We start from the raw sequence: 22,153 nt of genomic DNA on the forward strand, positions 1-22,153 counted from the left end.
GGGTCCAAACTGGAATGGCATGGTGAGCAAAAAACAATGGATTTAGGTCCAGATCCCTGTACTGGGGTGAATGTATGACATTGTTCTGCATTCTGTCCATCTTGTTCTTTTTGCTTTTGTCATCCCGAGTGGGACGGGTATGTCCAGACGTGGGTCCCGTGCTCTCCATGCCACTGGAATCAAGCTATCCTGGCTGATGAGGGCTGAAAGCCCGAAACCGGTCCTAGGATGCTTGCTTCCATTCCAGGGAGGACCTGGCCTGGCAGTTCGGGCTGGATTGTTCCCATTGGGTGTAGGATCAAGACTGATCTGCATATGGCTGGGTCCAAACTGGAATGGCAAGGTGAGCAAAGAAACATCGGATTTAGGCCCAGATCTCTGTACTGGGGTGAATGTATGACATTGTTCTGCATTCTGTCCATCAGTTGTTCTTTTTGCTTTTGTCACCCCAAGTGGGATGGGTATGCCCAGACGTGGGTCTTGTGCTCTCCATGCCACTGGAATCAAGCTATCCTGGCTGATGAGGGCTGAAAGCCCGAAACCAGTCCTAAGATGCTTGTTTCCAGTCCAGGGAGGACCTGGCCTGGCAGTTTGGGCTGGACTGCTCCCATTGAGCGCAGGATCAAGACTGATTTGCATATGTTACACACTTTACATAAACCTGAATTCTCTAAGAGTGTTTGCTTTTTCCTGAATTAAACCTAAAATAAACATGTTTATCCATTGTTTGAATTAAATAACGTTATAAGCTGTAACTGGTCAGTGAAATGCTAAACGTACAAAAAATTGGAATGTTTTGCTATTTCTAGCCACACCCCTGAGTCCGCCCACTGATCCAATCTTCGGTTATTCCCGCCCCCTGATTCTCCACCCACAGTTCCCCTACTTTTTTTTCCCCACTTCGACCACTGGCCTCAACGCACAAATTCCCCGGTTTTACAGTTGGCGTCCGGATCCAGAGGCCCTGGTCACGGATGCGATTCTCCAATCTTGGCCTCCTCTCCTCTGTTATGCATTTCCACCGTTCATGATGATTCCCCGGGTTCTGGCCTGCGCGAGGCAGTTTCTCTCGGAGCTCATTCTGATCACTCCTCTTTGGAGGGCTCAGGCTTGGTTTCCGGTTCTTCTGGAGATGAGCAGCTCAACGCCGCTCCTTCTTCCCCACAAATGGAACCTGTTGCTGGATCCTCTTCGCGCCCCACGCCCTCTGGTTCTGTCGGGTCGACTCCGGCTGGTGGCATGGAGGATTTCGGGAGACGCTGGAAAGTCCCAGGTCTATCTGGAGACGATGCCCGATTTATCGGTGAAGCTTGGGCTCCCAACACAGACATACGTTATGCGTCAGCTTGGAAACAATGGTGTGGTTGGTGCTCACAACAGTCGGTGGATCCTGCTTCAGCGGATCTCGCTCTGATTCTCAATTTCCTGGCTTCCATGGCCTCGTCAGGGCTAGCTTATAGAACTGTTAACAATTTTCCTTCTGCTATCACCGCAGGTCATGTATCCATTGATGGCAAACCCGTTGGGGAACATCCCTTGATTTCCAAACTGCTGAGAGGCATTGGGATGGTAAAACCTCCTTGTCCTAAGTACGTTGCCTTATGGGATGTGTCGGTTGTTTTGCGCTTCTTGGATTCCTGGCCTTCCAATTCTTTATTGGCCCGCAAACAACTTTCAGCTAAACTGACCATTTTATTGTGTTTGATTTCCTGCAAACGGGTTTCAGATGTGCGGGCTTTGGACCTTGCAGGTCGCACTTTCTCCCCAGAAGGCGTCACTTTAGTTATTTCTAAACGGACTAAATGTAATACTTCTTTCGTCACCTATCCTTCTTTTCCCCACAATCCGAAACTCTGTGTGGTTCAATGCATCAAGGATTACGAGGTAAGCACTGCACCTTTTCAACACAATTTACAGGGTCGATTGTTGATTGCTCTGCAGAAACCTTTCAAGCCTGTCACTCCTGCTACCCTAGCATGTTGGTTGCGCTGGCTTATTTTGGAAGCTGGCATTGATGTTTCCCTCTTTGGTGCCTATTTGAAACGAGGGGCTATGGCTTCCAAAGCTTTTTCCATGGGTGTTAGTCTTCATGATATCATGAAGGCCGCTGATTGTTCTTCTAAATCTGTGTTTAAGACTTTCTATTTTAAATCTATTGTGGATGTTGCTTCAGTGTTGGTGGCTAACCTTTGAACAAGCATAATCGGAGCCTCCGTCCTGCAATAGAATTAAAAATTTGCTAACATTCGTGCCAAGAATTTTAAATTCTATTAAGGATTATCCCACCCTTGTTTTCTAACTGTTCATTGCATTTGCTTCTATGCAGTTATGATATGCCATGTTTCTGATTGTTCTATGCAATGTTCCCGCCCTATTATGGTTTTTATCTGTTCCTCCATTGAGGGTGTGAATATTATGTCTCTTTTTCCTCTTTTCAGGCTCAGATCTTAAATGAAGCTTGGCTCCGCGTTCTCCAATTGCTGGTCTATGGTTGTTCCGGAGGACTTCGGATCTTGCCTCTTCACTTTGGCCTGTTGATGACCTTTTCCTCATGATGTTCTGCATGGATCCTCTGGTTTTTCAATTGACTTTACCTTATTGACTGTTATGGACAAAGAAAGAGGAAGTTCTAACCTCTATGACCCGTTTTATAGTGTGGTGTACTCTATGGTTGCCCATTGTAGTTCCTTTTTTCTTTACTGTGTGCTGATTGGCTGCTGTCTTTTCAGTAAAGAAATAGAGAAAAGCATAATCCTCGCCTCCTGTCCTTAATAGAATTGAAAATTCTTGGCACGAATGTTAGCAAATTTTTAATTGTTCCAGATTGAAGTTCAGTACAATTTTCTATTTTCTTACTTTCTTTGGGATGATTTTGTGAATAGGTGAATTGAGAGAACATATTTGAACCAGTTGTTGTTGAATGGTTGCACAGATTGATGCTGTGGTGGTGCTGAGTGGTGTGGTGGCGATGAGTGATGCTTTGGCGTTCAGTGATGCTGTGGTAGCACATGGTGATGTTGTGGTGGTGCTGAGTGATGCTGTGGTGATGCAATAGATAGAGGGAGGGCGATAGATAGAGGGAGGGCGATAGATAGAGGCAGGGCGATAGATAGAGGGAGGGCGTTAGATAGAGGGCGATAGATAGATAGAGGGAGGGCGTTAGAGTGAGGGAGGGCGATAGACAGATAGAGTGAGGGCTATAGACAGATAGAGTGAGGGCTATAGAGAGATAGAGTGAGGGCGATAGATAGATAGATGGATAGATAGATAGATAGATAGATAGATAGATAGATAGATAGATAGATAGATAGATAGATAGATAGATAGATAGATAGATAGATAGATAGATAGATAGATAGATAGAGTGAGGGCGATAGATAGAGTGAGGGCGATAGATAGAGTGAGGGTGATAGATAGAGTGAGGGCGATAGATAGATAGAGTGAGGGCAATAGATAGATAGAGTGAGTGCGATAGATAGATAGAGTGCGATAGATAGATAGAGTGCGATAAATAGAGTGAGGGCGATAGATAGATAGATAGTGTGAGAGCGATAGATAGATAGAGTGAGGGCGATAGATAGAGTGAGGGTGACAGATAGATAGAAAGAGGGCGATAGATAGAGTAAGGGCGATAGATAGATAGAGTGAGGGCGATGGATAGATAGAGTGAGGGCGATAGATAGATAGACAGATAGAGTGAGGGCGATGGATAGATAGAGTGAGGGCGATAGATAGAGTTCGATAGATAGACAGATAGAGTTAGGGCGATAGATAGATAGACAGAGTGAGGGCGATAGATAGATAGATAGAGTGAGGGCGATAGATAGACAGAGTGAGGGCGATAGATAGATAGAGTGAGGGCAATAGATAGATAGATAGATAGAGTGAGGGCGATAGATAGACAGATAGAGTGAGGGCGATAGATAGAGTGAGTGAGGACGATAGATAGATAGAGTGAGTGCGATGGATAGATAGAGTGTGGGTGATAGAGTAAGGGCGATAAATAGAAAGAGTGAGTGCAATAAATAGAAAGAGTGAGTGCGATAGATAGATAGAGTGAGGGCGATAGAGTGGGGGCGATAGATAGAGTGAGGGCGAGAGATAGAGTGAGGGCGAGAGATAGAGTGAGGGCGATAGAGTGAGGGCGATAGATAGAGTGAGGGCAATAGGTAGGTAGAGTGAGGGCGATAGGTAGATAGAGTGAGGGCGATAGATAGAGTGAGGGTGATAGATAGAGTGAGGGCGATAGACAGATAGAGTAAGGGCTATAGACAGATAGAGTGTTGGCTGTAGACAGAGTGGGGGCGATAGATAGAGTGATTGAGGGAGATAGATAGATAGAGTGAGGGCGATAGATAGAGTGAGGGCGATAGATAGAGTGAGGGCTATAGATAGATAGACAGATAGATAGAGTGAGGGCGATAGATAGATAGATAGAGTGAGGGCGAGAGATAGAGTGCGATAGATAGACAGAGTGAGGGCGATAGATAGATAGACAGAGTGAGGGCGATAGATAAATAGACAGAGAGATAGAGTGAGGGCGATAGATAGAGGGTGATAGATAGATAGAGTGCGCTGGATAGACAGATAGAGTGAGGGCGATAGATAGATAGACAATGAGGGCGATAGATAGATAGCTAGACAGAGTGAGGGCGATAGATAGATAGATAGATAGAGTGAGGGAGATAGATAGATAGATAGAGTGAGGGTGATAGATAGATAGACAGACAGATAGAGTGAGGGCGATTGATAGAATGAGTGAGGGCGATAGATAGATAGATAGAGTGAGTGCGATGGATAGATGGAGTGAGGGTGATAGATAGAGTGAGGGTGATAAATAGCAAGAGTGAGTGTGATAAATAGATAGAGTGAGGGCGATAGATAGAGTGAGGGCGATAGATAGAGTGAGGGTGATAGATAGAGTGAGGGCGATAGATAGATAGATAGAGTGAGGGCAATTGGTAGATAGAGTGAGGGCAATAGATAGATAGAGTGAGGGCGATAGATAGAGTGAGGGTGATAGACAGATAGAGTAAGGGCTATAGACAGATAGAGTGAGGGCTATAGACAGAGTGAGGGCGATAGATAGAGTGAGTGAGGGAGATAGAGTGAGGGCGATAGATAGAGTGAGGGCGATAGATAGATAGCTAGACAGAGTGAAGGCGATAAATAGATAGCTAGACAGAGTGAGGGCGATAGACAGAGTGAGGGTGATAGATAGACAGAGTGAGGGCGATAGATAGATAGAGGGAGGGTGATAGATAGAGTGAGGGCAATAGATAGAGTGGGGGCGATAGACGGGTAGAGTGAGGGCGATAGATAGATAGACAGATAGATAGAGTGAGGGCGACAGATAAAGTGAGGGCGATCGATTAATAGATAGAGTGATAGCGATAGAGTGAGGGCGATAGATAGACAGATAGATAGAGTGAGGGAGATAGATAGATAGACCGATAGAGTGAGGGCCATAGATAGATAGAGTGAGGGCGATAGAGTGAGTGCGATAGATAGACAGATAGAGTGAGAGCGATGGATAGAGAGACAGATAGATAGAGTGAGGGCGATGGATAGAGTGAGGGCAATAGATAGATAGACAGATAGAGTGAGGGCGATAGATAGAGTGTGGTCGATCGATAGATAGATAGAGTGATGGCGAAAGAGTGAGTGCGATATACAGATAGAGTGAGGGTGATAGATAGATAGACAGATAGATAGAATGAGGGCGATAGATAGATAGAGTGAGGCCGATGGATAGATAGAGTGAGGGTGATAGATAGGGTGAGGGCGATAGATAGATAGACAGATAGATAGAGTGAGGGCGATAGATAGAGTGAGGGCGATAGATAGATAGAGTGCGTTAGATAGACAGATTGAGTGAAGATGATAGATAGACAGAGTGAGGGCGATAGATAGAGAGGGGTGTAGAGAGGGGGTGTAGAGAGAGAGGGGTGTAGATAGAAGGGGGTGTAGAGAGAGGAGGGTGGAGAGAGAGGGGTATAGAGAGTGGGGTGTAGAGAGAGAGGGGTGTAGAGAGAGGGGGTGTAGAGAGAGGGGGTGTAGAGAGAGGGGGGTGTAGAGAGAGGGGGTGTAGAGAGAGGGGGTGTATAGAGAGGGGGTGTAGAGAGAGTGGGGTGTAGAGAGAGGGGGTGTAGAGGGAGGGGTGTAGAGAGAGAGGGGTGTAGAGAGAGAGGGGTGTAGAGAGAGAGGGGTGTAGAGAGAGGGTGTAGAGATGGGGGTGTAGAGAGCGAGGGGTGTAGAGAGGGGTGTAGAGAGAGGGGGGTGTAGAGAGAGTATTGTAGAGAGAGGGGGATGTAGAGAGAGGGGGGTATAGAGAGAGGGGGGTGTAGAGAGAGGGGGTGTATAGAGGGGGTGTAGAGGGAGGGGGTGTAGAGAGGGGGGGTGTAGAGAAAGGGGTGTAGAGAGAGAGAGACGGGTGTAGAGAGATGGGGTGTAGAGAGACGGTGTAGAGAGGAGGGTGTAGAGAGAGGGGGGTGTAGAGAGAGGGGGTGTAGAGAGAGGAGGGTGTAGAGAGAGGGGTGTAGAGAGAGGGTGTGTAGAGTGGGAGGTGTAGAGAGAGAGGGGTGTAGATAGAAGGGGTGTAGAGAGAGGAGGGTGTAGAGAGAGGGGTATAGAGAGTGGGGTATAGAGAGAGAGGGGTGTAGAGAGAGGGGGGTAAAGAGAGGGGTGTAGAGAGAGTTAAGGAGGTCCTTTATCTAAGATGACTTATTCATTGCACTTCCTTAATTAACTATGCTGGGCCCCAAGTCACAAGAGCCTGTTCCGAACTTTTAAAATAAAGTGTTATGGGAAAGAGAAAACACAGTAGCTCCAGTCTACGCCACCAACTAATCATTTCAAATGCATCAGCTGACATGAAAAAACACAAAATGCTAGCTTTGAAACCTATACATACATAGATTTTATAGCACAAGCACCGGTGCTGTCAAAGCGCAGTGTCTGAAGAAAAGAGTCTCTTTTGCAATCCTAAGAGGTAGTGCTTTCAGTGGGATGAAAAGTTCACGAGCCCACAGAGAGGGGGGTGGCGTTAGCTGTCTATAGCGCAGGCGGAAATGCAATGAGGTATCATGATCTGCGCAAAAGCTGTAGATACTGACAGTTCTCACTTTAAATTAAAAATAAAAGGCTGGTAAAATGTCATCAGGCAAAGGTCAATTACAGGATACATAATAGAATATTTCTAATGGTGCATTAAAAAAAACGTTTTGCCTCATATCCTATTAATTATATATTTTATTATTTTATAAACTGACGCAGCTTGTGCTTTGCCCAGGAGTGAATATCATTTGCTAAATTCCTGTTACACAAGCAGAAAAAAAAACAGGAAACAAATGCACACACACAAACAGCATATTTAATAAGTCTTATTTTAAATTATGGTGATTCTGGAAAAGTTAAGTTGTGTCTATTACCCATGACAAAAGAAAAAAGGCAGATGGTCGCGCGTGCACTCAAGCTTGTAGCCAGCAAGCAAAGGCTGGGTTGCACTTTTAAGATCCCCTTTTACTAAAAGTCAAACAAGCTCGACCTAAAAAGCATGAGCCAGAGAATGAGGTTAAAGGAATTAGGCAGACAGGGAGAAAAAAAACACAATAGCGAGAGGGAGAAATTGATGAGTATTAGCAAGAGACCTCGAAGAAAAAAGCATGAGTCAGAGAAGAAAGTAAAATGTGAGCCAGAGAAAGACAGGAAATAAGTAACAAGCCATCTAGAAAAAAAAAAAGCTCTTGGCATTGCTGTGGCGGGGAGTGCATTCCTTTCAAGTCTGATGGGGGGGAGGGGGAGCCGCAGCCTTTGAAGTCTGATGCCGAGGCACAGACAAATGGTGGTGTATGATGTGGCTGGCGATGATGTGCACGCGCATAGCTCACATGAACTGTACGCAATCCGCAGCTAGGTAGACTTTTCTTTTCCGCTTACTATAATCTCGCCTATTGATCTCTGTGGGATAGAATAGGCGAGACCTAATATTTAGGAGATTGTTTTTCTCCTAATGACATATATCAAGGCCTGAATCGGGTCTATTATCATGTATGGGACTTGAAAGTGTGCTGCTACAGGATCGAATATCAGAAATGCAAAGAAATATTTTTCCCTTACCTGTCAGGAGCAAGTAGAAAGTGCTATATTGCATGACAAAAATGTGCACTGGCACTGCAGGAGCAGGTTACTGGCAGTAAATGACTAGTCCAGTCCCGGCTAAAGCCCTCTGAGGAGTCAGGCTTTTGGATGCAGGAATCTGGGGGCAGGAGACTAGCTTTGAAATCTGTAGTCTCCTGTCTGAAACAGAAGGGTTGGCATGTATGGTATTGATATGGACGGAAACCCAGGTGGTGACGCTGGTATGGGTCCCACTACTTTGTCTTATCTAAAATGCTTGGTAAATGCCAAACTTTCGCTAACAACACCTAATTTCCCATATTTCTGTGACAAAACGTTGTGGACAATGAAGACCTTCCATTCAGCCTTCCCACACATCTCCCTATAAAAAAGTACATCACTGTGTGGGTGGGCCTATATTCCAGGGAAGGAAATGCCCCAAAATGCAAGTGGATACATTTGAATTTCTGTTTAAATTTCAGTTATTCTGATGATATCGGTAGCTTTGCTACATGGGCTTGGAGTTGGCAGGCACCCAGGGTACCTACCAATCGTAGACCTTTTTGAAAACTGAAAAGCCACCAGACTCCCTGGTAGTGTGCCTTGCATGGATCCCTCTATGTTTTTTCTTACGAAGAATGTCCTGCAAATGTCAAATGTTATTACAAGACCAAAGGCTCAAATTATGCTTATTTTTTCTTGCCTTTATTAACAGCAGCCCAGAGAAGACACAAACTACATTACCAAGAAACCCTGGGAAAAGAACTACTAACATTACATCATAATAGAAAAACCAATAGGACAGCGAACACTTTCATAATTATCCTGACTGAGAGCAACAAATCCTCTTTTGTTGCTGCTCGTAGTCAAGATAAGTACTCTGTTCGAAATTTTATTATTCATTATTGTTTTATTTTAATGACCGTTACTATTGTTACTGTTATTGGATTTAGGCTAAAGGCTTCATGAGTGCGCACTCGTTATTTTATGCAACACTTGCTTGGAATGTTCAGGCCCCCGACTTTCTCTAGCTGTCACTCGTTTCACCTCAGCAGACTGCGCTCCTCTTCTGACGCCCACAGGGATTTCTCCATTCCTTTCTGCATCGTGTGAGCATCTTTCCTCTCTCGCTGCACTCTGGTTGTAGCTGGTGAGTTTTCTCCTTTCCAAGTCATGCAGCCCGCCTCCTAACACACCTCCATTGAGTAGGCCCTTCCCAGGGTACATGTCCTAAAAAAGAAGTGTGGGGACGCTGACGTCACGACAGGAAGTGATGTCACAAAAGGTGGCTTGCACAATCAGACTCATTGCCTCCCCTCGCTCACCCCTTAGATGCGATTGCATCAGAGAAGCCAGCGCGTGAGCAGCGATCTGAATGAGCTCCGATCTCGCCCCAGAGAGGCCAAAGAGTGAATGTGTGGCTCCATTTGCTCCAGTAATCGAGCTCCTGGTAAAATAAGTGGGGAGACGCCGTCCACCCGCGTGGTACCCCGACTCGAGCCCTGGAAGCCAGCGCGTAAGCAGGGTTCTAAATGAGCGCCCATCTCGCCCCAGAGAGGCCAAAGAGTGAGTGTGTGGCACCATTTGCTCCACTAATCAAGCTCCTGGTAAAATAAGTGGGGGGATGCCGTCCACCCGCGTGGTACCCCAACTCGAGCCCTGAGTGCGAGCGGCATCTGGAGGCGTGCCCTGTAGAGGAGCTGATCCGTGGATTCGCTTTGCCCGAGCCTTGGTATGACCGTGCCTGGTGGCCATATGATCGGGCAGGGCACCGGCGCCCATGGCCTAGAGATGACTAGGAGCTGATCCTCTGCGCCAGTTTTTATATTGGACGGCCTGAGCGGGGACCCGAGGTGGCGTGCTCCGGGCTGCAGCCGGGTCTGCATCGTGACATCTGGTGCCGGGAGGAGGAGCGGCGAGAACTGCGGACCCCCCTCCAGGTATCTCCCAAGACACATCGGGAGCTGATGGCCTGGGGATTCAACTAGTAATAGGTACTTGGAGAGTGGGAGGGCTCCTACTCACGCAGACTCCGACCCCGGTGGATCATTGACGGGCCCTGGTTCCCGGGCTCAGTGGCAGTGAACAACACGCATTCATCTGCCTGGCCCCCATGTGGAGACTTGGGCAGCCTTGGATAGACACACTACACAGCTGACATCATGTACAATTCAGAGAGCCCTTTAAGATCAGCCTGTAGGCCCAATTTGCACATAGGGCTGCGGAAGCTTTGGATCTCTGGCTAGCAAAGAACGACTAGGCAGCTGAATTAAACTTGAAGCACACACCTACTAACCCCCCAAAGCTGCACAGCACACTAGAAGTGACTAAGGGGTGCACCCATTAGTGGTTGGGGGGTCGTCGCGTCTGCGGTGACGACCGGGCTAGGTCATGGTGTGGCTTGTGGATGTGGATGACCCCACATTGTGCCGGACCCCCCAAGCGCCAGGGTTGAGATACCCACCCACCTACCTCTAGAGGCATAGAGTTCCTGTGCTTCACCACAGACCATACAGTTACCCTCGCTGGCCCCCTGACTATAGGTTCATCGTCATCGTCATGTCTAAGGGTCACTCAGCAGGCTCCACTGTGAAACAGAACACTGTGTACAAATATACAAGTGGAGGCACCAGCAACACTACCTCTGACGATGCTGCCACAACTTGAATGGCCACCGCCATGATCCGAGCTGCGATCAAATGCTAAAATTGGCGCAGTCGGAGCAGGTGTCATGTTGTTGCGCCAAGACCTGCGCAACGCCGGAGAACATATCACACAGACAAAAAACGGAATTTCGGGGGCAGAAGATTATATCACCATCTTAAAAGGAAAGGTCGCCACCCTCGAGAAGCTTTTCAAGGGTCTAGCCACGCAAGTAGAGGATGTGGAGGGGAAGGCCCGACGTAATAATTTAAGATTCGTAGGATTTCCAGAAGGATGCGAGGGCTCCGACATGTGCGCTTTCCTAGAGCAGTGGCTCAAAACATGGATCCCTGAGGGCAGTCTGTCCCCCTGCTTTATATTGGAGCGCGCCCTTGCAGTGAGGCCTCCCCTGGGCGCTCGGCCCTGACCAGTAATAGCACAGATCCTAAACTCCCACAACGAGAAACCCTCCTGAAACAAACCCAAGTACAAAAATCCCTCAATTACGCATCCCAACCAGTAATGATTTTTCCAGACTACACAAAACTGGTTCAATAGCAGAGGCAATCCTTCATAGTTGCGAAGTCACGTGTTCGGGAACTACAGATTCCATATATGCTGCTCTTCCCTGCCCGTCTTTGTGTTAGCTACAAAGACAGTACCATGTTCTTCAGTACTCCAGAGGAAGTCTTTCAATGGGTGGAAGAACCTCGCCCGGTTAAGCCTCATTCACCGCCGCCTCAGGACTTGTATTGCACATCAGGAGACCCACGCCATCACAAACCATACAGATAAATGGCGACGCCGATCAAGGTCCTCCTGGCGCTCCGGATCACGGGGCAACAAGCAAGCCAGGACACAAGATAAGTAATACATGACCCTACATGGGTCGCCTTTTCTAGACTATATGGCCCACATGGGGGAGGGCAGGGGAAATGATCCTTTACCGAGATTTTGCTTACCGGCCCTGGACAGGGCTACTCTACTGAACTAGTCATCTCAGATCTCAGAGACATTCCCCAGGGATGGGATCTATGGGGAATCATTGTTTTGCATACACAACAAAGATTAGAAGGAGGGTCCAAGGGCAGGCTTAATGACTACCCAGGTACATGCCCCAGACTCAATATCAAAACACAATATTGTACCTAGTAGTCAAGAGAAGTTATTCACCATGGATCACAAGACAAAATACCGTACACATAACACCCGTGGGAACACACCATGCAACAAATTTCTATGTGGTGTCGGCCATGTAAGGGCTCAAAGACGTATGGAAAAAGTACCCATCAGAAGCCACTCTGTACCGCCCTATTTTGCATCATTTGGGTTTCTCCTTGCCCAGGAGACAAAATACCACGGCCGGTCAGATGTAACCGTAACCGAAAAGGATGTGAAAGGGAAGTATTTCTCAAATGTTAGGGTGGCAACTGAGAAAAAGCAGTGTGAAGTGATAGGAGTGAAATAGTGAGGGTATATAAAATTAGGTGAACTGGGTGGAAATCAGCAATTTATTAGTATCTCCCAGTCCCTAAGGCTAAAAGACAAGTGCAAGTGCAGGTTTGAAATAATAACCGCACTGGGGCCCCCCCAGACAGCTCAGAAGACTGTCGGGAGACACCGACGGAAAGAGCGGTGCTCCTCAGACCTGAGCCGCAGCCAGGTGGGGTGAAGCTCCTCAACCATCGTTTATGGTACATGGTTGAGCATACAACCTGTGATTCTCAGGTGATATCTTTTTTAATTAATTTTCACAAAAAGCAGTAGTTTGGAAAGAACAGATCCTGATGAATGCATTGAAACTTTTTCTTTATATGCAGAAACATGTTGACCACTACTGAGTGCGGTTATTATTTCAAACCTGCACTTGCACTTGTCTTTTAGCCTTAGGGACTGGGAGATACTAATAAATTGCTGATTTCCACCCAGATCACCTAATTTTATATATTTATCACCAGGGAGCACATGCATCGTCTGATCCAGGCGGATATATTACCCAGAGGCTTATCAGATCACTCCCCCGTTCAACTGTGGTTAGAGCAGGGTCCCAGACGCACTCAGTTTCACTGGCAGATGTCACCTTGGCATCTGCACAATCCGAGTATTGAACTCACTACATAGAGCCCTGAAAGAATGAATGAATGAATACGCACTTGTATAGTGCATGGCTACCCAAGGGCATCCCAGCAAGGGAACAGTGGACCATGCCACCAGATTGTGGGAAGTCATGAAACCCAATATTTGAGGCTTTGACATTGGTCACTGTACCGCTGCTAAGCGGCAGAAGAGGCAAGCCCTGATACAGCTAGAAGTACAGATTATACAAATAGAGCACTAGACAGAGACGGAAATAGTGCTCCCCAACAGTTAGGCATACTGCAGAAGAAATATCAAGGCATCCAGTTAGATGAGGCCAAACACATCTGGCGGGCCACACAAAGCAGGATTTATCAGTTAGAGGACAAATCAGAGAAACTCTTACACAGGCTATGCAAATACTCCCTTAAACCGATACTACTCCCAATCCAATCCAATCCAATCCAATCCAAAAATTATTTATTTCGGCCCTCAAGACCATAAATGATACAGTAAAAACGTACAAACATAAAATCATTTCATTTACAGGAGGTATGTACAGGCCCATTAAAACACTAATTACGTTATATAAGTAAAATCTGTATTTACAGTATGAATTGTAGTACTGATTCATCCCCCTATTTCAGTGTTCAAGTTTTAATACGTAGTAGTTTCCGCCTGCTTGTCCACATGGCTAATAGGTACTTAGAAACTGCAAATACGATAAAACTTAGCGTACTGGTCTTTAAAATTCTAAAAGAGTGTAAACAGTTTTTAAAACCAAGGTTTCTACAGAGTGGTGCCAACCAATACTTCCTAGGTCTGCTATAAGCGGGCCAGAAGAAAAGCACATGCATTTCATTCTCCTCAGAACTCCCGCTGCAACCTGGGCATAATTTATCCTCTGTAGCAGTCCATTTACTTGTAAAAACTTTTAAGGGCAGGGTACCATACCTCCACTGAATAAAGAATTTTCTTGCACTGATAGGAAAGACAATGTCCATAAAATCCTCAAACATATAGGAACTTTTGCACATCAGAAATTGTTCAGTTAGGGAGCCGAGATTAAGGGCACTCACAGCTGTACTTAAGCTTTTGTCCTTGAAAGCCCTTGTTAATGTTTTACGTGAAATCTCAGAACAGGCCCTTTCTGGATCCTCCCACATATCAGCCAGGCCCACTCTCAAAAATTCACGTTTAACAAAGGCCAACCAGGGTATTTTATGCGAATTGGTAAGGCTCAAAACTTGCTTCAATTCTTGCCTATAATACAACAGTTCCTCGGTTGACCACAGCCTGTGCCAAAACCTGAGTGGCTTCAGCTTTAGCTCATCTCCTATAGATGAAAGTCCCAGATCTAATCTTAGGGGGAGAAGAGGGGTGCCTTGTGGTAACGCTAACAACCGTCTAATAAAGTTTGATTCCACTTTAGTGAATTCAATTCTGCCGCTGTGCCCCCACAACTCTCCACCATATAGAGCTGCTGCTCTGGCTTGTGTTTTGTACATTTCCAGTGCTGGACTTACTGGCTTAAAGGTTGAGGAGTTTGAGACCTTCATAATGCCTCTCACCAGTTGCGTGAGCTTCATGTGGGCTTTTACTTGCAGCGGCTCCCAGGAAAGATTTTCATGCAAGGTTATTCCCAGGTATTGGAACGTCATGACCCTTTCCAGCCTTACCGACCCTAAAGTTGGATTAGGTCGGGTAGATGCCCAGGGGTTAAGTATCATAAACTTTGTTTTGTTGGCATTTATCTCAAGGCCATGATTTCTACAGAATTCCCAGAACCCATCCAATGTCCGTTGGATCCCCATTGGGGATTTGGAGAGCAGAAGGGTATCATCGGCAAACATAATTGCCGGAACCCTTCGGCCTGCCAACCTTGGGGCATCATTATTTGGGACACTGTCAAGATGTGAAATAACACCATTGACATAGAGGCAAAACAGGGTCGGCGCTAAGACACAACCCTGTCTCACCCCCCTGCCAACGGGAAACCTAGAAGACAATGCCCCATCCCTTCCACATCTGACCTGGGCAAAGTTGCCATCATTGAGCCTCACCAGTATATCTAGTATTTGGGGCGGCACACCCAATTCCTTGAGAACCCCCCATAGTTTCTTCCGCAGCACCAGATCAAAAGCGGACTTGAAGTCCACAAACACCATGTAGAGGCTGCCACCCTCAATCTTTCCCGTCTTCCAATAAAGGAGGATAAGGCGAAAGATCTGGTCCATGGTGGATGTGTTCCTTCTAAATCTCGCCTGGAAGGGACTTAGGATCTTGTGGTCCTCCATCCAACCCTGGAGGTGATCCAGCACAAGGCGAGCAAAGAGTTTCTGGGGGACATCAATTAAACTGATCGGCCTGTAGTTGACTGGGAGCAGGGGAGAACCTTTCTTAAAAATCGGCACTATCTCTGCTCCCAGCCAAGTACAGGGGATCTCCATGCCCGCTAGGATCGCATTAAATATAATTAGCAGGTAGGGGGCCCAGATCTCAGGTTGGCGCTAAATAGGTCACCAGGGAGTTTGTCAAGGCCAGGGGCCTTCCCCAAAGCAAGTCGCCCTATTGCATTTAGTACTTCCCCCAACGTAATCTCCAATGGGTCATGTCGTTCGACTGGAGTTAGGAAACCCGCCTCAATACATGCAATTGGTCCGTCACTATATAGTGCTTTGAAGTGGGCTTCCCATACTGAGGCAGCAATATTTGGTTCTACGGCCTCTCTCAGGTCCCCCGTGCCTGTTGTTACTAGGGACCAAAACCTGCGTGCATCTCTGGCATCCAGGGATGATGATGAATTGTGCCATCTATTCCAGTCCCATTCGCTCCTTGCATGGACCGTTGTTTCTTTATATTGCCTCCTAAGCTCATGCATTTTGTGTTTATTGGAGCCTGACTTAACCGCTGAGATCAGCTCAGCCTTGGCCTTTCTACAGGCAGAGTTATACCAGGCTATCGTTTGTGTCCTTTTTTTCCGAGGCTTAGACACCGGGTTAAAAACATCTCCCAATCCGCGGAGTAAGTCTGCATGAATGTGCCCTAGTTTCTCATTAAAATCTCCTGGTTTGGATTGGTTAATTAAAATGTCCAACTCGATAAGTCGGGGGAGGGCCAGATCGTAGATTTTCGCTATAGTATCTGGGAAGTTCACTAAATCCCCCATTTTACCCGTCGCCTATTATTTGATAGTAATAACGTCCCCGTGGCCATGTCATTCGATTCTGGGGAGACACCTTCCGATGGCCCCGGGAAGACTGTTTCTAGATGAAGGGCATTATGGTCACTATCGGCCCTTGTAATTACACTGAAATCAAGAACCTCGGACCACATACTTGTCTCCACAAAAACATAATCTAAGCGTGATTCCTGAACCTTTTTATTAAAAGTGCATCTCGAAGGGCTGTCGGACGGTGTCCGCCCATTACAGGCCCTCAGTGCATTGTTCAGGGTAAGAGACATGATCTGAATCGCCAAGGGAGACCATGATTTTGGGCTGGGCGATTGGCACGGTGGAATCCCCCAAAAGTCATCCTCTCCCATGAGAGCACCCTCCTTTGGTCCCAGAAGCGGCTCGAAGTGGCAATTAACATCTCCGGCCACTATAAGCTTACAGTCACCTGGCAATGATCCTAAGAAGTGAGATAATTCATCTATGGGGGGGGATTCTGAGGACAGGCTAACTGGGCGTGAATATACGTTTACAACCGCCAATTTGTAGGCATTGGGCCACTTGAGCAGTATGCACTGTACATCATCTGAGTACGTAAGAATATTCTCTGCGATACAACCCAAATGGGTTGCCACCCAAATTGCAAGGACGCCAGACGGCCGTCCCTTCCCCCCCCACCTGGCCGAGACATAAAAGGTATCAAAGCCCTCCCTGTGGTATTCCCCCCTGGCCCAAGTCTCTTGGAAAAGACAGATGCCATGGTTATCCACAAGGGAACTCCACTCTAGGCAGTTAATTTTATTTGCTAAACCTGCAACATTCCAATATAGTAAGGTCATCCTCTTTAGGACTTGAGTGACCATAACCCCCTTATGTGCTCCCTCTTTATGATTTAACTTAGTGGAGAGCACCCCTTCTGTAGAGACTGGTCCAGCCTGAACCTCCAGATCCTGTACCTGGACAGGTCCTAGGGTGTTATTAGGGTTAATCTGAGCACTAGAGAAACCATTCTGCACCATCTCTATGGCCCTACCTTCTCCCGCTTCATTGCCGGATTGAATCACCTTTTCTTTGCCCTTCCCAATGCGGTGCAGTCAATCTACCGCATCTAAACCAGTGAACCTATTCTGCAGCGCTGGGTAGCTCTGCCCAAACATATGATCGCACCTAGCCTTTTCTGGTCTGAACCCCCGTTGGTTTTTCACTAGGGACCATCCACCTGTCCTGTCTTGATAATTAGCTGGTGGATAGAAAAATGATAAAGGATAGGGCCGGATTGTTGAACTAGTGCTATTATTAATCCAGTTACAAATGTGCTCCACAGTACATGGATCTCTGAAATTGACCAGGACGCAGTCTCCTGCAGTAGTCTTATGGCTACGTCCCACCCATGGGGCCCTACGCACCATCATTAGTTCACTAGTAACATGGGAGGGTAGGGGTCTATTTGTATTTAACCAGTGAGAGACTTTACTTTTGCGTGTTGTTTAGCTCAGGAATACCAGTCAGAACCACCAGGTACGGACTGGATTCCGGAGGTAAATCAATATTTGGAACAGCCCTAAGTGCTCTAGGTGCTTCCAATGATAAGGACTGCCCACTCTCCATTTGGTTAACCACCCCAGAGGGATTACATTTACTTGGGTTTGCATGAGTATTAGCGCTAGGAACTGAGATTTGAACCAAGGGTACATTATTAGTGTTGCTAACATTACCAGTCTCTGTTGGCGTGGGCGATTTGTGCACCGAGACGCCCAAGCAGCTGGTGCTTGCTGCTGCATTTCCCTGATCTGGTATCTTAGTTTTACTTTTTTGACATAGAACCCCTTGTGGCCTGTTCAATTTGGGTGAGCCTCTGCTCAATACACCGTAGCCTAACTTCTAAAGGTCCAAGTAGGGTTTTGAGTAAATCTCCTATTTTAGTTATTACACAGTCATCAGCCACCTTGGTGCCCACAACAATCTGGTCCGCAGCCCAAGAACATTGCTCCGCATCTGGTTGATTCGGTAAGTCAACTCCTTGAGAGATCGGGACAGCCCCGGCACAGCCCCCGCCGTCCACGGGTAATATGACTATCAGACACAGGTTTAGCTCGCTTTGGTTTCCTTCTGCCGGTCAGAGATGTAACTGCACGCTTCCTTTTCTAGGTAGCCCCCTTCTTACTAGGCCCCCGCACATAGGAAGGAGATTTTTCAAGGTTGGTTGGTTGATAGCTTTATTTCGATATGCAGATATATCTTAAAAGCATTACATACATGTATAAAACTGTAGATCATCAGTTTAAAAATACATTCAGGGATCAAAACAGTAAAAAATGCCATTTGGTACATACAATAAATTAATTAAAAGTGAATTAAATTGAAATAGTCAGTCTTTTGGAGCGAATCAACCATGCCCATTTTAAAAATTTTGAGACAGCACAAACTATAGGGGGGGAAGTGTCGGTTAATAAGATACGTAATGCCATCATGTGCTGGCGTGTCCCTAATAGTCTAAATACAGGTTTGAGCCAACACCTCCTTGGTCGGGAATAATCAGGGCACTCGGAAAGAATATGTGCCACCGTCTCGGGCCTTGTGGAGCAGAGGGCACAAAAAGGCGATAACTGCATGGGCATTTTCCATCTTGAAAGAAGATCCCCTATCGGGAGAGTGCCCACTCTAAACTTAAAGTACAGAGCCCTATCCATTGGCATGGTAATCAAGTGCAGATAGGGTTCGTAGGCCACCACTTCCTTGATTCTTAAAAAAGCTGCGGTGGAATTGCAGTGACGGGGATTACCGATAAGTTGAGAGGAGACCCATTCCCAATACAGTTTTTTCAGGGTAGCCTTAGGTGGTGCAGATTTTGTGACCCAAAAAGCCCCCAGACCCAGTTCCTCCAACAGGTTTTTGACATCCCTTAAACATTGGATCTTGTGCCAGCCCCCTATTCCCATCACCTCAGACAGCTCATCAGCATATGATTTCAGTTCGGGGACCCTCCATAAGCGGGCCCATAAGAGCAGCGGCCGGAGGCGCGCCTGGTCCTTGATCGATTTGCAGCCCACGTCCAAGAGCACCGGAACTGTGGGGGTGCTCAAGGGGAGAGCCAGTAGGTCTTTCAAAAATTTGCTCTCCGACTTGGATAGAGCCTCCAGGTTGCAAAGGCCCCATAGCTCCGCCCCATATAACGCTGCAGTGACTCCTCTTGCTTTGTAGATGTCAATTGCAGGTGCCACGGACTGTTTGGATGAGGCGCGATACTCCCTTAGCAGCGCACCCCCCACCCTTTTGTGACTAAGAACCATCTTGTTAATGTGGGGCGTCCAGCTCACAACATCGCTCAAGCGAATTCCCAGATAGTCAAACTCGGAAACTTTCTCAAGAGGGACAGAGTTCAAGACTGGAGCACGTCCTAATTTCAGTGGTGGGTGCATGATCAAATATTTTGTCTTTTCCACATTGATCACCAAGCCCCTTGCTGAGCAAAATTCCTGGAAACGATTTAAAAGCTTCTGGAGGCCCTGAGGAGTCTTGGCGATGAGGAGGGTGTTGTCTGCAAACAGCAGGGTGGGGATCCGTACACCCCCCAGGGAGGGTGCGTCTGCTGGTTCTTGAAGCAGGTGCTCTACCACGCCATTTACGTACAAGGAAAATAGTGTGGGAGCTAGTACACATCCCTGTCGCACGCCCCTGCAGACCGGGATCCTGTCAGTCTTTTCCCCATTCTGGCCCCAACGCACCTGGGCATAGTTGTCTGTATGGAGTTTGATCAGGAGGGACAGAATGTAAGTGGGCAACCCAAGACCCTGCAGAACCCTCCAGAGTTCCTCCCTAGGAACCAGGTCAAAGGCAGTCTTCAAGTCAATGAAGGCCACATAAAGACTGCCTTTGCCCAGCACCACCACCCTCCAATGCAATAACATCAGTCTAAAGACCTGTTCAATGGTCCCCGTTCCTGAGCGGAATCCCGCCTGAAAGTCAGACAGGATATGGTTTTCGTCCACCCAGTGGAGAATCCTCCCCAAAATCGCCTTCCCCGCCACCTTTTGAGTCGAGTCAATCAGGCTTATCGGCCTGTAGTTCCCCGGATTGTCCCGACAACCCTTTTTAAATATGAGAACAACCTCCGCCCCTTTCCAAGATTCAGGAACAGGTCCCCCCTCCAAGATGGCATTCAGAAGAGCGGATACCAATTTGCCCCATTCAGTCGGGTAGGCCCGGAATAGGTCCCCTGGAAGGCCGTCAGGACCGGCTGCCTTCAAGGGTACCAAGGACTTAATTACATTTACAACCTCCCGTGGAGTGAAGGAATCGGGAAGGCTAACCTCAGCCGAAAGAGCAGGAGAAAATGGCTCATTGAGGGACCCTTCTACCGGTGAGTATAACGCCCTGAAGTGGTTAAACCATGTCTGGGCCGGGATGGTGCAAGTCCTCAGCGTATCATCGGGTCTATCCCTGGATCCCACCAAATTCCAAAAGCCCCTAGCATCCTTTCCTTGACTAGCGACTAGGAGGTCCGCCCAAAAATTTTCCTCCCACTCCTTTTTCGCTATTTTTATGGCTTGGGTGTAGATCTTCCTAGCCGACCTGATCCTAGTTTGGGACTTTAGCTTTACTGCTTCCACCAGTGCTTTCTTGCTAGCCCCGCATTTATGTGTATACCAGCCCTGTCTTTTCAAAGGGCCGTGTGTTAGCCCCAGTATGTCTAGTTGGGACAATAAACAAGTTGCTTATGGCCGTGGTCAAATCACAAAAGGTCCCAAACACCTCCTCCGACCCACCCTCAGGACAGTCCAAATTACCTTGGGCTGTGGCCAGAAGTAGTGTTATAACTGCAACCTTCTCCTCGGATAGGGTGAGTTTTGCCCACTTCAGCCACCTACCACAGTTTGAAACAAATGTTTCCCCCTGTATAGCAGTGGCACGGGACAAAGAGCCCCCTTTACCCTTCGACCACCAAGGAGTCAAAGCGAGAGAGAGCAGGTTGTGATCGCTCTCAACGGACGTGATCATTTCCATGTCCCTCACCGAACCCCATAAGTACACGTCAAGCAAGATGTAGTCAATTCTTGACGTGTGGTTAGGCCTGTTATACGTATGGGCTCCCACCCTATCAGAGTTTGACCTCCCATTGAGAGCCCTCAGATCGAATTCCATGCTAAGGGTGTTTATCTGGAGTGCAACTTCAGTCCACCTCTTAATCGAGGTAAGCTCTAAAGTCGGAATCCCCCTCCTTCGATCCCCCTCCTCCAGATCCAAAGTGTCGTCCGAGCCCAAGGGCTCGAACGTACAGTTTAGATCGCCCGCAACCAGGGTACAAGATTTAAATGGAGATGACATTAACAAGCCCTCCAGGAGAGCAATAGTGGGCGACTGTCTACCTACCTTTGTACCCCGAGCATAGATGTTATAAATGTTCAAGATGGCACGACCCCGGGCATCTTTTAGGGTAATGTTAAGAAGATCCGGGCAATTGGTCTGGTGCTCCTCTACTCTACGATTTAGAGATGTTGCCACCCAGATGAGGAGGCCACCCGAAGGACGTCCCCTCCCCGATGCCAGATAGCAGAAATAGAGTAGGAAGAATAGCCCACCTTGTGGGCAGGCTCCCTACTCCATGTCTCCTGGAAGATACAAATGGAATACTCTTCCACAAGGGCATTCCAGTCCGGCAGGGCCAGCTTCCTGTCGATTCCAGCCACGTTCCAGCTGAAAATCCTAAGAATTGGATCCGTTACAACTGGGACGCGGCTAGGCACGACATCGCAGCGGACACCCGCCCTAGCCGGGACGAGAGGTCCACTACCCTCTCCATTGCTATCCTGCCCCCCACCAGGTTCCCAGGTGACAGATGGGGTTATAAGATTTGTTGATGGAGTGGATGGGCTGGTCAACAGTGCAGTAGAATGGGCAGTCCCGCCCGCTTCATAATTCCCCGAGGCTACCCCACAGACATCATCAAGTCAATAACCTGTAGACCCCCAGTTCAACTCTGACCAAGCTGCCTGTAGGTGGAACTGTGGTGCCACCGGGTACTCTAGACCGCCGTTGTTTCTGTGTTGTGTTACAGCATGGGGTAGGCCGATACAATTCCTAACAGGCCGCGGGTAGAAATAAGTTAAATCCACCACATCGATGCCTGGGCCGCCCGCTACT

Source organism: Lissotriton vulgaris, chromosome 2_2, assembly GCF_964263255.1.
Source record: "Lissotriton vulgaris chromosome 2_2, aLisVul1.2, whole genome shotgun sequence".
Lineage (NCBI taxonomy): Eukaryota > Metazoa > Chordata > Amphibia > Caudata > Salamandridae > Lissotriton > Lissotriton vulgaris.